Source organism: Astyanax mexicanus, chromosome 5 (assembly GCF_023375975.1).
Source record: "Astyanax mexicanus isolate ESR-SI-001 chromosome 5, AstMex3_surface, whole genome shotgun sequence".
Taxonomy (NCBI): Eukaryota; Metazoa; Chordata; class Actinopteri; order Characiformes; family Acestrorhamphidae; genus Astyanax; species Astyanax mexicanus.
In genome coordinates, this window is record NC_064412.1 from 55,916,059 (window position 1) to 55,928,458 (window position 12,400).

General features: G+C 35.2%; 1 long non-coding RNA gene across 1 annotated transcript; it reads left to right on the forward strand.

The window, feature by feature from the left end:
• The first annotated feature begins 7,302 nt into the window (after positions 1–7,302).
• LOC125802284 (uncharacterized) lies at positions 7,303–8,120 on the forward strand. The gene is made up of 3 exons (XR_007439317.1): positions 7,303–7,424; positions 7,773–7,901; positions 8,024–8,120. It is a non-coding gene; the product is annotated as an uncharacterized LOC125802284 (long non-coding RNA).
• Positions 8,121–12,400: the final 4,280 nt, after the last annotated feature.

A 12,400-nucleotide genomic window follows, 5' to 3' on the forward strand; every position in this document is an offset into this window, starting at 1 on the left:
ACTGAATCAGGTGGAGTTCAGGTAAAGGCTGAAAGTATCTGTTAGCTTCAGATCTCACAAGAGGAGCAGAAGCTGGATTGAGAAGAGCTGAGATAAAGTGGCGATTAGATCAGTGATGATAAGAAATAGAGGAAATTGGCCTTCTTCTTTTATTATTTTCTCTTCTTATCTCAGGCACAGTATTTCACAGCCCAACACTGACATCATATACAGCTCTGGAAAAAATAAGAGACCAATTAAAATGAGTTAAAGAAGAGTTTCTTTGATTTTACCAATGTAAAAATCCTCTGAAATATAATCAAAAGGAAGATGGATGATCACAAGCCATCAAACCACCAAACTGAACTGCTTAAATGCAGTAAAGGCATAAAGTTATCCAAAAGCAGTGTGTAAGACTGGTGGAGGAGAACATGGTTCCCAGATGCATAAAAAAACTGTGATTAAAAACCAGGATTATTCCACCAAATATTGATTTTTGAACTCTTAACTTGTTTTCTTTGCATTATTTGAGGTCTGAAAACTCCTGGAGAAACATAAACCTATAAATAGCTAAATCAGAGAAATTGATTCAGAAACTGGTGGTCTCTTATTTTTTTCCAGAGCTGTATATCTGTATATACCTAATAACCACCCCTCTATAATCCACCATCGTCATCACATCACTTAATTCTACACTTACTCATTCTGTCTCGCTGTTCTCTCTTTCTTCAGTGTTCTTCCAGAGGCGTGTCCTCCTGACTGCGGGGCATGTTCAGGGAGAGTCCTGGCATTTCGCTCCGTCACTCGTTCCTGTGGGAAGAATGAGAAACAGCTTTAAGGTTAGTCCGTGTTTGCGTCCATCTTGTGTTTAATGAGTAATCACTTTCAAAGGGCCGCCAGCGAGGCAGGTGCACTGTGTGAATGGGCCTCTATCAGCTACTCCACCCCCCCCCCCCCCCGCCCCCCCAACACACACACATACACATTACCTTCACCCATTACGGACAGCACAAGCCCTGAGAAACTTACTTTCATTCTCTCTTTATCTCTTTTTTTCCTCTCATATGCATTTTCTTCACTTATTGTAACACTGATTGTAAAAATTCATCACTGTTTAAGAGCTACATAAGAAATTACACTGTAATAGAAATTATTTTTAATGTAAAAAACATAATAAAAAAGCAAATAATACTTACAGAACAGCCCACCACCCACGTAACAATCAGATAACAACAGCCCAGCCTGATTCCTTCTACTCTCTTCAGCCTGATTCCTCTTTTTCTCTCTATCTCTTTCTTCTCGTTCCTCATTTCCGATTCAACATTATGACTTTTCTACATTCCCTTTTTTACCCCCATGCGGTTGGTAATTGAGTCACATGCTGCCAGGCGGACCTTTTAAAAGAGAGGCGGGAGCAGCGGTGGGCGGGGATCCTCGGTTTCGACCTATCCCGTCCCGAAGGCTGTCCTTTCTGTGACATTTTTCTGAATGGGTGGGTCAGGGACAGGTCATTCATTGATTCACCGAGGGGGAGGGGGGGGGGCATGCCTTTCATTGTGTGTAAAATTGCTTGGGTTTCCTCATTCAGAACAAATAAAGTGGAGGAAACATTCCTCACACATTAATACAAAATATAAAACAAGAAACTAAGCAGATGAATATGTTTCTTAGGATGTTAGTCTTAGTCATGCTTTGCTTTTACCAAGTTTAACCTAGTAAATCATCCACAAATCACAATAAGTATTAAACAAATCAAACCCCAAACATTTCCCTCATCTCAACAGGTGAATTCTAATAAATACTGTAGCTGTACACCTGTGACATAGTCATATCCACCTGTGCCAAAACAACCTGTGAGTTTCCTCAACAAAACTTTATTTTCTAATGAAATCTACATACCAAAAAAATGATTAAAATATTGTTTATTTATAGATGATAAAGCCTGATCTTCTCTAGACTGATCTTAGACCAGCGCAAATCACATGTCTCACTGTGCTCACAGACAAAAAAAAAACCCTACAAACTCAAAATTTACTATTAAACAATTAATAATTTGACATTAAATAGTTCCTTTGCAAAAACAGTCTTTTAAAGACACACATATATATATATATATATATACAAACACAACGTATACAGATGTCACACTACAAAAAAAAATCTAAACAAGTAAAATGATCTAATTTCAAATACATCTTATTTTTTTTCTCTAATAATATTTTTTGTAAGTTAAACATAATTTGGCTTATTTTAAGAATATAGATCTTAATCAGTCTTACTTAAACTATTCACCTTATTTTACTTTGAATTAAATCATCTGATAAAATAAGCACCAGACAAGTTATTCTAATCGATTTGTCCAAATATAAGCCAAATAAAGTCTTACTTCACTCAATATTGAGATTTAGTGATTTTTGTTTTGCTTTTTTTTAAAGAAATATTCGAAATTTTGCTTAAGCAAATTAAGATATTAAGATTTTTTTGCTTAATAAAAGCATATGTGTTTTACATTTGTATTTACATATAATTATAAATTGATTTTTTGGCATTTTTTTATTATAATTTTCTCTTTAGCTTCAATTCAGAAATAAAAGTGTTGTCTTAAGTCTTTTGACTCATCCTAGAGTGAGATGTACTGCTATAAATGCGTGTGCACTAATAATATTAATGCTAATATTTATGTAATGCTGTTTACACAGAAATCACTAAAACATAAGTAACTAATTTTAAACAAACAGAAATAAATTATTTAGACAATAAAATGTCTATTTGACCTGCGATGTTTGGGGAGGGGCGTGACGCCACTGGTTTATTAAAAATTCTATTAATCTCTAGATATAAAGTTAAATAAGAGCAAGTTTTAATCTACAGTATGAGTTATTCAACAGCTTGTATTAGTATTCGTTTCCTCCTCTCTCTCTCTCTCTCTATCTCACACATATTTCATCCCTTCTTTCTCCTGTACTCCCCTCCCTCATTCAGTCACGCTCTCTCCCTCTCTCTCTCTCTCTCCCTCTCTCTCTCTCTCTCTCTCTCTCTCTCTATCTCACACATATTTCATCCCTTCTTTCTCCTGTACTCCCCTCCCTCATTCAGTCACGCTCTCTCCCTCTCTCTCTCTCTCTCTCTCTCTCTCTCTCTCTCTCTCCTGCGTTCCAGAGCACATTCTCACCCCTCCCTCTTTCCTCGAGTGCGGAAAGGGGAAATCCACCCCTCTCTGTAGCCGTCGGAGACCCCTTTAAACCGGGCTCGACCCCCCGGCCCCAGTGCCTTGCCTCCCTTGTCACCACAATCCTCGCTGGCTTTAAACCAAACTGTTTCCTACAAGGCAGATCAGGCTGTTAGCTCTCACAGTCTGTCAGATCAAAACCACAGATTACAACAAGCCGATTTTAGCCTAAAATCACACAAGTCCTAACTCAGTTTTTATTAATACAAACTCTTAATACTGATCTTTATAATGTCAGATATCAGATGAGGATATCAGATCTATATACCTTTAAAACTAGTCTGAATACTCTCATTATTTAGCAGCATTTGATGATGCTTATTATGACTTTATCTATATTCATATATCATTAATTTACATTAAATTTATATGAAATATATAGCTAATTACATTTTTACTAGTAAAACTTCCAGTTACATATAAATATATATATATATATATATATATATATATATATATATATATATATATATATATATATATATATATATATATAATGAATTTATTAACTACTTGTAGCAATTGAAGATAAATCTAAGATATCTACACTGTAATTGAGACTATCTAAATGTATTGTTGTATACTAGCTAAGTTCTTCCCAACTAAGGCCAATTAGGGCCACCCCCCCACCACTAGTGATGCCCCAACACCAGGAGGGTGAAGACTAACACATGCCTCCTTCGATACATGTGAAGTCAGACTCCGCCTCTTTTTGAACTGCTGCTGAAGCAGCTTTGCCGAGTAGCATCACAGCGCTAACGCTCTGATACATAAGCTCACAGACGCAGCCTTGTGCTGATCTACATCACCCTATGAATGATGAGGAGAAAGAGCACCATCTACTGTACCCACCCAGAGGGAGCATGGCCAATAGTTTTTCTCAGGGTTCCAGCAGCTGATGGCAAGCTGCATGAACGAGATTCGAATAAGTGATCTTCTGATCATAGTGGCAGCGCCTCTGAGCCCCACATGAATTTAGAAATTTCTTTATCACCAACATTCGCCATCACCAGTCACATAAACAAACAATTAACGGCACCAGTGGTGTTTACACACAAAAAGTGAGTTCCAAACTAAAATATGAAGTAATGATACAGAATAAATTATATAACCTTTGACTGTTATGTAATTCAGAAACATGAGCCTAAAATTAACAAACAACATTGGAAAAAATATAGGAAAAATACTGTTCATAGCTCAGTAAAAGAGACTCTGAATGCATTTTGGTTTGGTTTACTATGAATTTAATATGACGTGCATAATGGCGGTATGTAGTGCCCTCAAAATCACGTTCAAATTCCACTTTAGGATAGGATTTACACACTTAGAGAAAAATGATTGACATACTCATTACTCTAAAACGTAAATAGGAATCAATTTCGGTCACAGTCCATGTCTGTATATCCCTACAATTAATTATGACTAGTACAAATGCTAATAGTAGTAATGTGCCTTTAGGATATGCACAATTATAGCTCTTTATAATATAATTTTAGGTACTTACAATTCATCTTTTGACAAGTAATAATTGTAAATATCTGTAATTACAATGTCTGGTAATAATAAAGTAGATATCTGTAACATGAGTTTTTGCTAGTTTGTGAAAAATGTAAATGCATGGAGACATCTGATTACAAACAATACTCTAAATATTTCTCAAACTAAAGAATTCCACCAAAAAAGCACTTTCAGTGTTCAACAAAAAAAAAAGGTAATTGTAATAATTTATGCTGAATGATGTTTTGATGACGCAGTTGAATTTGCTTTGTGCTTTGTTGGTAGACTATATGTGCTGGAATGTTTTAAAAATTTTGGAAAATGTCCAAAAATAGAGTTTTAAATTGCAGGTTCTTCAATTATTTGAGAAACAAAAAAATATTAACATGTATGGTATTTAATTAAATGCATGAGAACCTTTACATAATTAAAAAATGATATATATTTGATATTCAGAATGTTGTATATATATTTTTTTCAATTTGGTGCATTTTATAACATTTTATACATTTTATTTAATAGCTGATGTCTGAAATGACAGTTTTTACCTGGTAGGACTTGATTGTATGGTTGTATGGTTAGATTGTTGTATGGAAAAATTGTTGATGCCACTTAATCACCATGTAAATATCTGAAATTACAAAAACCTGTAGATCTGACAGTATCGATGCTCCGAATATTTGGCAAGCGAAATTATTCCAACAAAAATGGTGTTCAGCTGAATAAGCAAAAAGATAAAAGTAATAATTTATTATAAATTATGTTTTAATGGTTTAACAACATATTTGAATGTGATTTGTGCTTTGTTGATAGGCTACCGGGATTTTACAAAAACAAAAATCTTAGAAATAACATCAAAAAACATTAAAAAAATAAAAATTTGAATTTGTAAAAATCTAAAAAATACACATTTAAACTGTAGCCTTTAAATATTACAGAGATTTTTCTTTGCAAACATATTAAATGCATTGTATGCATGTGTCACAAAAAATATATATATATTTACATTTTTGATATTCAGAATTTGGCAATTTCGTTCGTTTTTTGTTTAAAAAATGTTTTATAGCTAATCTGAAATCTAAAATTAGTGTTTTTTTAGTTATTTTATTAGTGAAGCTGCACTAGTGCATATATTTTAAGACTTAAATAAATAATTTAGGTTAGTAGTGTTTGTTTTAAGCTGTGTTTTTAAACTAAAACAGCCTTAAATAAAAAGCTTTTTCTAAGAGACCACACACTTCGACACAGACGGGCTACCACCAAACTCCAAAACCCCCCTTTTATACCCCCTTTAACCCCCTATAGACCCGTTTAACCAGGGCTAAACTAGTAACTGTTAAACTATCTGCTTAAATGAGCTTTTAGATACTTATTCCGTTCTTTTTAAAGCAGGAGAACAGATACATATTAGCTAAAGACGCGGATAAACAGCTTTTGTGTAGCTAAAGCTGTAGAAAATACACATGTAACGTTATTAGCTACATATTTCCTGTGTGTTTAGTGTTATTTAAAAGGCTATTTAAAAAATGAGGATATGATTAAAGAAGTAAAGGAGTGAATTAATAAAGGAGAAAAGTAAAAACAGCTTAAACTGATGTATTTAAGCGTTTTATCCTACCTTTCTTTAAGGAGCTCCAGACCAGCGGAATCTCCAGCCGAGGCGAGCCGAGTCTTGAGAGCTTCAGAGCGGCGCCGATTCCTCCGAGTTTCCGCCACTTTTCTGCTCCCGAATCAACAGAAAGAAGAAGAAACACACAAAGAGCTGCGGTTCAGCCTCTACCCCGGCCTGCCTCCCCCCTTTCCCCGCTCCCCTTATCGCCTCTCCGGGCTCTGCTGTCGCGCATACCGATGTGTCAGTCGGAAATGTCCTCCGTTCCGGATTCCAGTTCAATTCTTCCCTCAATTAAACCAGCAGAGCCTCAGCGGTTCCCTCACACCACTCATCCTGCCCTGCTTTAACTACAGCACTGCCTACATAGCTTTTAATTCAGTTACCAAGCTTAATAAACCTTCTGTTGACTTATATAAACTATAAACTACTCTACAAACCTATTGAAAAAAATAGAAAATACATCTTAGTACACAACGCAGGCAGCAAACCTGTTAAAAACCTTCTTAAACGTAAATGTTTATTTGTTTTTTCCTAATCTCAGTATCTCTCAGTATCTCTTAGTGCATCTCTATCTGCACAGTGTGACTGACTGATAAACACTCTGCTCTGTGTGCTTTAAATACACTAGCTAGCTATTTAGGCTACACCCACTGTGGTAGATGGATACAACTAGCTTTGAGCTGCTCAAGGTCTTCCTTCCTTTCCTTCAACGTTCAATAAAACATGACAGTCAAGGAATGAAACCTGAAGGTTTAAACCTTAAATTGCTACATTCTGAATCTTGAGTCCTGAATTTAAGTCCTAAATCAAGCTGTAGACCTAAGAGCTCCAATACTACTCAGTGTCATCTCTGCACAGGTAAACCTTACCGTAAAAAAAATATTATTATTGTAGCTACAATTTACTTTCAACTAGTTTTGTTGATTTGCTTACTGCCGCTCAAGGTCTTTCTTTTCTTTTCTTTATAGCCCAGCAGAACATGACAGTCAAGGACTGAATCCTGAACGTCTAAATCCCAAATGGCTAGATTCTGACGTCCTGAATTTGAGTCTAAATCAAGCTGTAGAGTTAAAAGCTCCAAAACTACTGACTGTCCTCTCTGCACAGGTAAACCTTCCCTTAAAACATTATTATGGTGGGTGCAATTTGCTTTCAACTAGTTTTGTTGAGTTGTTGCTGCCGCTCAAGGTCTTTCTTTTCTTTTCTTTTCTTTTCTTTACTTTTCGTTCCTTTATAGTCCAACAGAACATGACAGTCAAGGACTGAATATTGAATGGCTGAATTTTGAGTCCTGAATCTGAGTACTAAACCAAGCTGTAGAGTTAAAAGCTCCAATAATCCCATAAAACATTATTTTTAAACTTTAGGTTACACCTACTGTGATAGCTACAACTTGCTTTCAACTAGTCTTGTTGAGTTGCTGATGATCAAGGTCTTCCTTTCTTTCCTTCACAGTTGAATAGAAAATGACAGTCAAGTACTGAATCTTGAATGTCTGAATCCTGCAAGGTCTAAATCATGAATGGCTAGAGTCAAGCTGTGGAGTTAAGAGCTCCAATACTATTTACTGTCATCTCTTTAAAGGTAAACCTTTCTATATAACGATATTAAACTTTAGGTTACACCTACTGTGGTAGATACAACTAGCTTTTAACTAGTCTTATTGAGTTGCTGATGCTCAAGGTCTTCCTTTCGTTTCTTTATAGTCCAACAGAACATGACGGTCCTGTCATGAGTCCTGAATCTGAGTCCTAAGTCAAGCTAAGCAGTTGAGAGCTTCAATACTACTGACTGCCATCTCTGCACAGGTAAACCTTCCCGTAAAAAACATTATTAAACTTTAGGCTACACCCACTGTGGTAGATAAAACTAGCTTTCAACTAGTGTGAGCTGGTCTTGTTGAGTTGCTGTTGATGCTGCTTTTGCTTCTGCTGCTCAAGGTCTTTCTTTATTTCATTCACAGTTCAATAAAACTTGACAGTCAAGGACTGAATCCTGAAGTCTTAAATCTTAATTTTCTAAATATTGACTCCAGAATCCTATTTGTACTAAGTCAAGCTTTGGAATTAGGCGCTCCAATACTACAAATTGCTCGCTCTGCACAGGTAAAAGCTAAATTTTAGGTGATATCTAGAATTGGCTAGTCCTTTTGCTGTGGAGTTATGGGATCCACTACTAACTACTGCCCTCTCTGTACAGGTAAAACTTTCCTATACATTCCTATACATATTTCCTATACATGTATGTGACTGTTCATCCTCCTTGTACACTCATTTAAATATAATTAGCATACATGTTTTAGAAAAAAAAAAACTCGTTCTTCAATATCTGCAATATTCCTATCAGTTGTCTTTAATTTGTCCTTAAGAAATGTCCTAACCTAAATGTCTAATAAGGGTACACTAATTAACAGTACATACAGCGGTAATGAACATTGTTAAATGTTATGTAATGTGTCAGCTGATTATTAATTGGCACTAGGCAAGGCACTGTTAATCATTACAAAACGAAGTTTTAACTAATACTTAGTGTTAACTAATGATTAGTTGAGACATTCATGAGTTAGTTCTGCTTATGAATATACCCTTATTGTAGGGTGTTACCCCCTTCTTTCCTTTAGTCCAGCAGAACATGACAACCAATGACTACTGCTATCTAAATCTGATCCCTGAATCTGAGTTTTCCAGTTATAAGCTCTGCTCTGCTGCCCTCTCTGTACAGGTAAACCCAATACATCCCTATATATATATATATATATATATATATATATATATATATATATATATATATATATATATATATATATATGTGCAATAGAGCTTTTGAGAAATATATTTTTGAATACTTGAACATTGAGTATTTTAGGTCTATTTCTAGTATTAAAGGAACTATTTCCAATATTTAGTCTTGTAATGGAAGCCATGTTAAAGTTGTTGATGTATTTCTTTTTATTTTAAGGTCTATTGTGAACATTCTTCATGTGTTTTTGAACTAAAGAAGTCTGATTTCTTTATATAGTGTTATTTTTTTTGAGACAAAGTACACCCAATAGAAATCAAAGCCTTAATTTAAAAGTCTCAGTGTAAAGCCCAGTCATGCAAAAATAAAAAAGAATAAATAACAAATATCAGTAGTAATAACATATATATATATATTTCAGATGACCGTCCATAAAACCAATCATGATAAAATACTTTTGAGTTGAGGTTGTCACTGCTGGATTTCCTCTCTATGGCAATGCTCTCTCTCTCTCTCTTTCTCTTTCTCTCTCAGACTCAGTTGATCAATCTAAGTGATGAAAACAAGGATCTTACCCAAGAACGTCTTCCTCGACCAACTTGATTTTGCAATCCTTTCTTCAAAACTTCTTCAGATCTTCAGTTCTTCAGATCTTCAGTTTTTCGGCTCTTCGGATGCGCCCCCCTTTTCTTTCTTTCTGTTCTTTTTTTCCATCAAGGTGTGCTCTACAGCTTTCTCTGCTATCTACTGTATATATCTGACTCTCCTGCTCTGTCAATCGAACTCCAAATACCTGTCCACCCCCCACACTGTGTGTGTGTGTGTGTGTGTGTGTGTTTGAGGGTGTGTATATGTGAGCGTGAACGCAGAGGACCCTTGCCTACACAACTCTCAAGGGCTCTCAGCCTCCAACATACACACACACACACACACACACACACACACACACACACACATAGAGAACCTGACTCACATACACCCTCACACACACCTCGGCGTACACACAGGCGCATTTGCACAAGCGTACTCCTACATACATGGTGTATTCTACTCCCTCTCTCTTTCTCTCTCTCTCTCTCTCTCTCTCTCTCTCTCTCTCTCTATCCATCACTCTCTGATTCTAATAGAGTCTGCCTCTTGGAACAAATCATGTATGATAATAGAGTGGGGTTGCCAGTCGTGCACAGGCTTGTCATAATTTATTCTAATGACATGAAAGTCATTCATTTCTACATCATTAATCTATATGAGAAACCTTGGTCCTCGTTCATCAGGATCTTCTTACAAATTTCTATTAATTTCTTCCTGATAAGAAGTTTACATCATATTAATAGTGTAATTTAATCTGCAGATTACAACTCAGTTCACAGATCTGCTCTTATAAAAAATGATGAATCCCACTGTCCTTTTAAATATAAATAAATCCCAAATAATAAAACATTAATATTAGTGCTGGGCTGTATTTTTCAAGATTCTGACCGTTTCACGTACATCCCAGTATTTTTATTATTATTACTACTGATATTTGTTATTTATTCATTTTTTTATTTTTGCATGACTGGGCTTTTTTACATTAAGACTTTTAAATTAAAGCTTTGATTTCTATTGTGTTTAATTTGTCCCAAAAAAATAACACTATGTAAAGAAATCAGACATCTTTAACAGAAAAACAGCTGAAGAATGTAACCAATAGACCTTAACAAAAATATGTATTGGAAATAGTTCCTTAAACACTGTAAATTGACTTATACTAAAAATACTCAATGTTCAAGTATTCAAAAATATATTTCTCAAAAGCTCTATTGCACAAATAACACTGTTTATTTACAGTAAGCTTAGATTTCTCCAGATTTCCACTAAGGCTGGGTGCAGCAGCATTAGCATTAGAGCCGCCTGATAGCACTACACTGAGGAACCCTGAGAGTTTGGGTAAGCCAGGGCGATATTAGCTAGCGGTTCGTTCCACATAGCTTGTTTTAACACGGTGAACACGCCGATTACAGGCTGATAATACTCACCTCTGAATTGCAAAAGAGCTAGAGCTTAGCGCGGTTAGCGGCTAATGCTAATACTGCTCCAGCCTCTGTGCTGGAGAACTAAACTGAAACTCCTGTATAACTCTGTACTTCAGTGGAGTGGCTTTACTGCTCCTTAATACCTGACTGGTAGAATTCATACATAAGGTTCACTGGATTATAAGGCTCACTAATGATTTTTTTGGAAAATTTTATTTGCACTTTATAGTGCGAAAAATATGGTATCTGAAATGATAGAGAAATCACTTTGATTGATTTGTGGAAATGACTTAAATAGTTCTGTCCCAAACCATTTTCAGAGTCTGTCCAATTGGAAATATTGTGGTTATTAGAAATTAAACATTTACTGGGCAAAGCGTTTCTCTATAAATGGCAAAATGAATCATCACATATCATTTAAAAGCAGTGTTTATATAAAAAAAACCCTCAACAGTTTATTAGTGCTGAGTGAAAAACAAACAAAAATAGCTTGTAATTCATTTTGCACTGAAATGGTTCATTTGAAGATGATCTTAATTTCTCTGCCTTTTCTGATTCATTTCTCAGCGCTGTCTATCACTGAAATCACTGATGTGAATAAATAATAGTTATTTTATTTGATAAACCTGCGTTCAGCTTCTAAATTGGCATATTTGCAGTGCTTTGTTGGCCTTGACTATATTAATATATATATATATATATTTGTCATGTTTTGTAGCTGAAGTCACGCATTTTCTCATTTTGATGCGCTCATGCTTTTCCTGTATAATCATTTTTACTGCGACACAGGGCCCGATATAGCCATAATGTAATATTTGAGCCTCCTTTAGCGTGCCATTGGCTCTGACATGCCGCAGCCGCAGTATAAACAGAGCCGGCTGCTCTAAAATCAATGAGCAATGCCAGTTTCAAGATCACACAGGTCACATTTAATGTGAATAAATGAAGCACTGAAGCATTTAAACAGAAAAGCACGAGGAACACAAGTGGAATATTCTGACGAATCTTTGCTATTTCTGTCCCCAGGAAATCGCATGTGTAAAATATACATTTTATTGTATATATTATTAGCTAAATGCAAAAGTATGATATGTAACTAAAAAAATAATAAAAATAACTTAGAACACTGAATAAATATCATTTGTTACCTGTCCCCACTCTCTAACTATAACTAATTTTACCATGAAATATAATGATTAGAATCCTTTAGAGATGTATTTTCTTTTATATTTCTTTTATATCTACCCTGTAATTTGCTTTATTAGAAAATAAAGCAAAACTATTCTGAATAAGAACCTTCAAAAAATACAATTTTAAACAGTTTTAAAC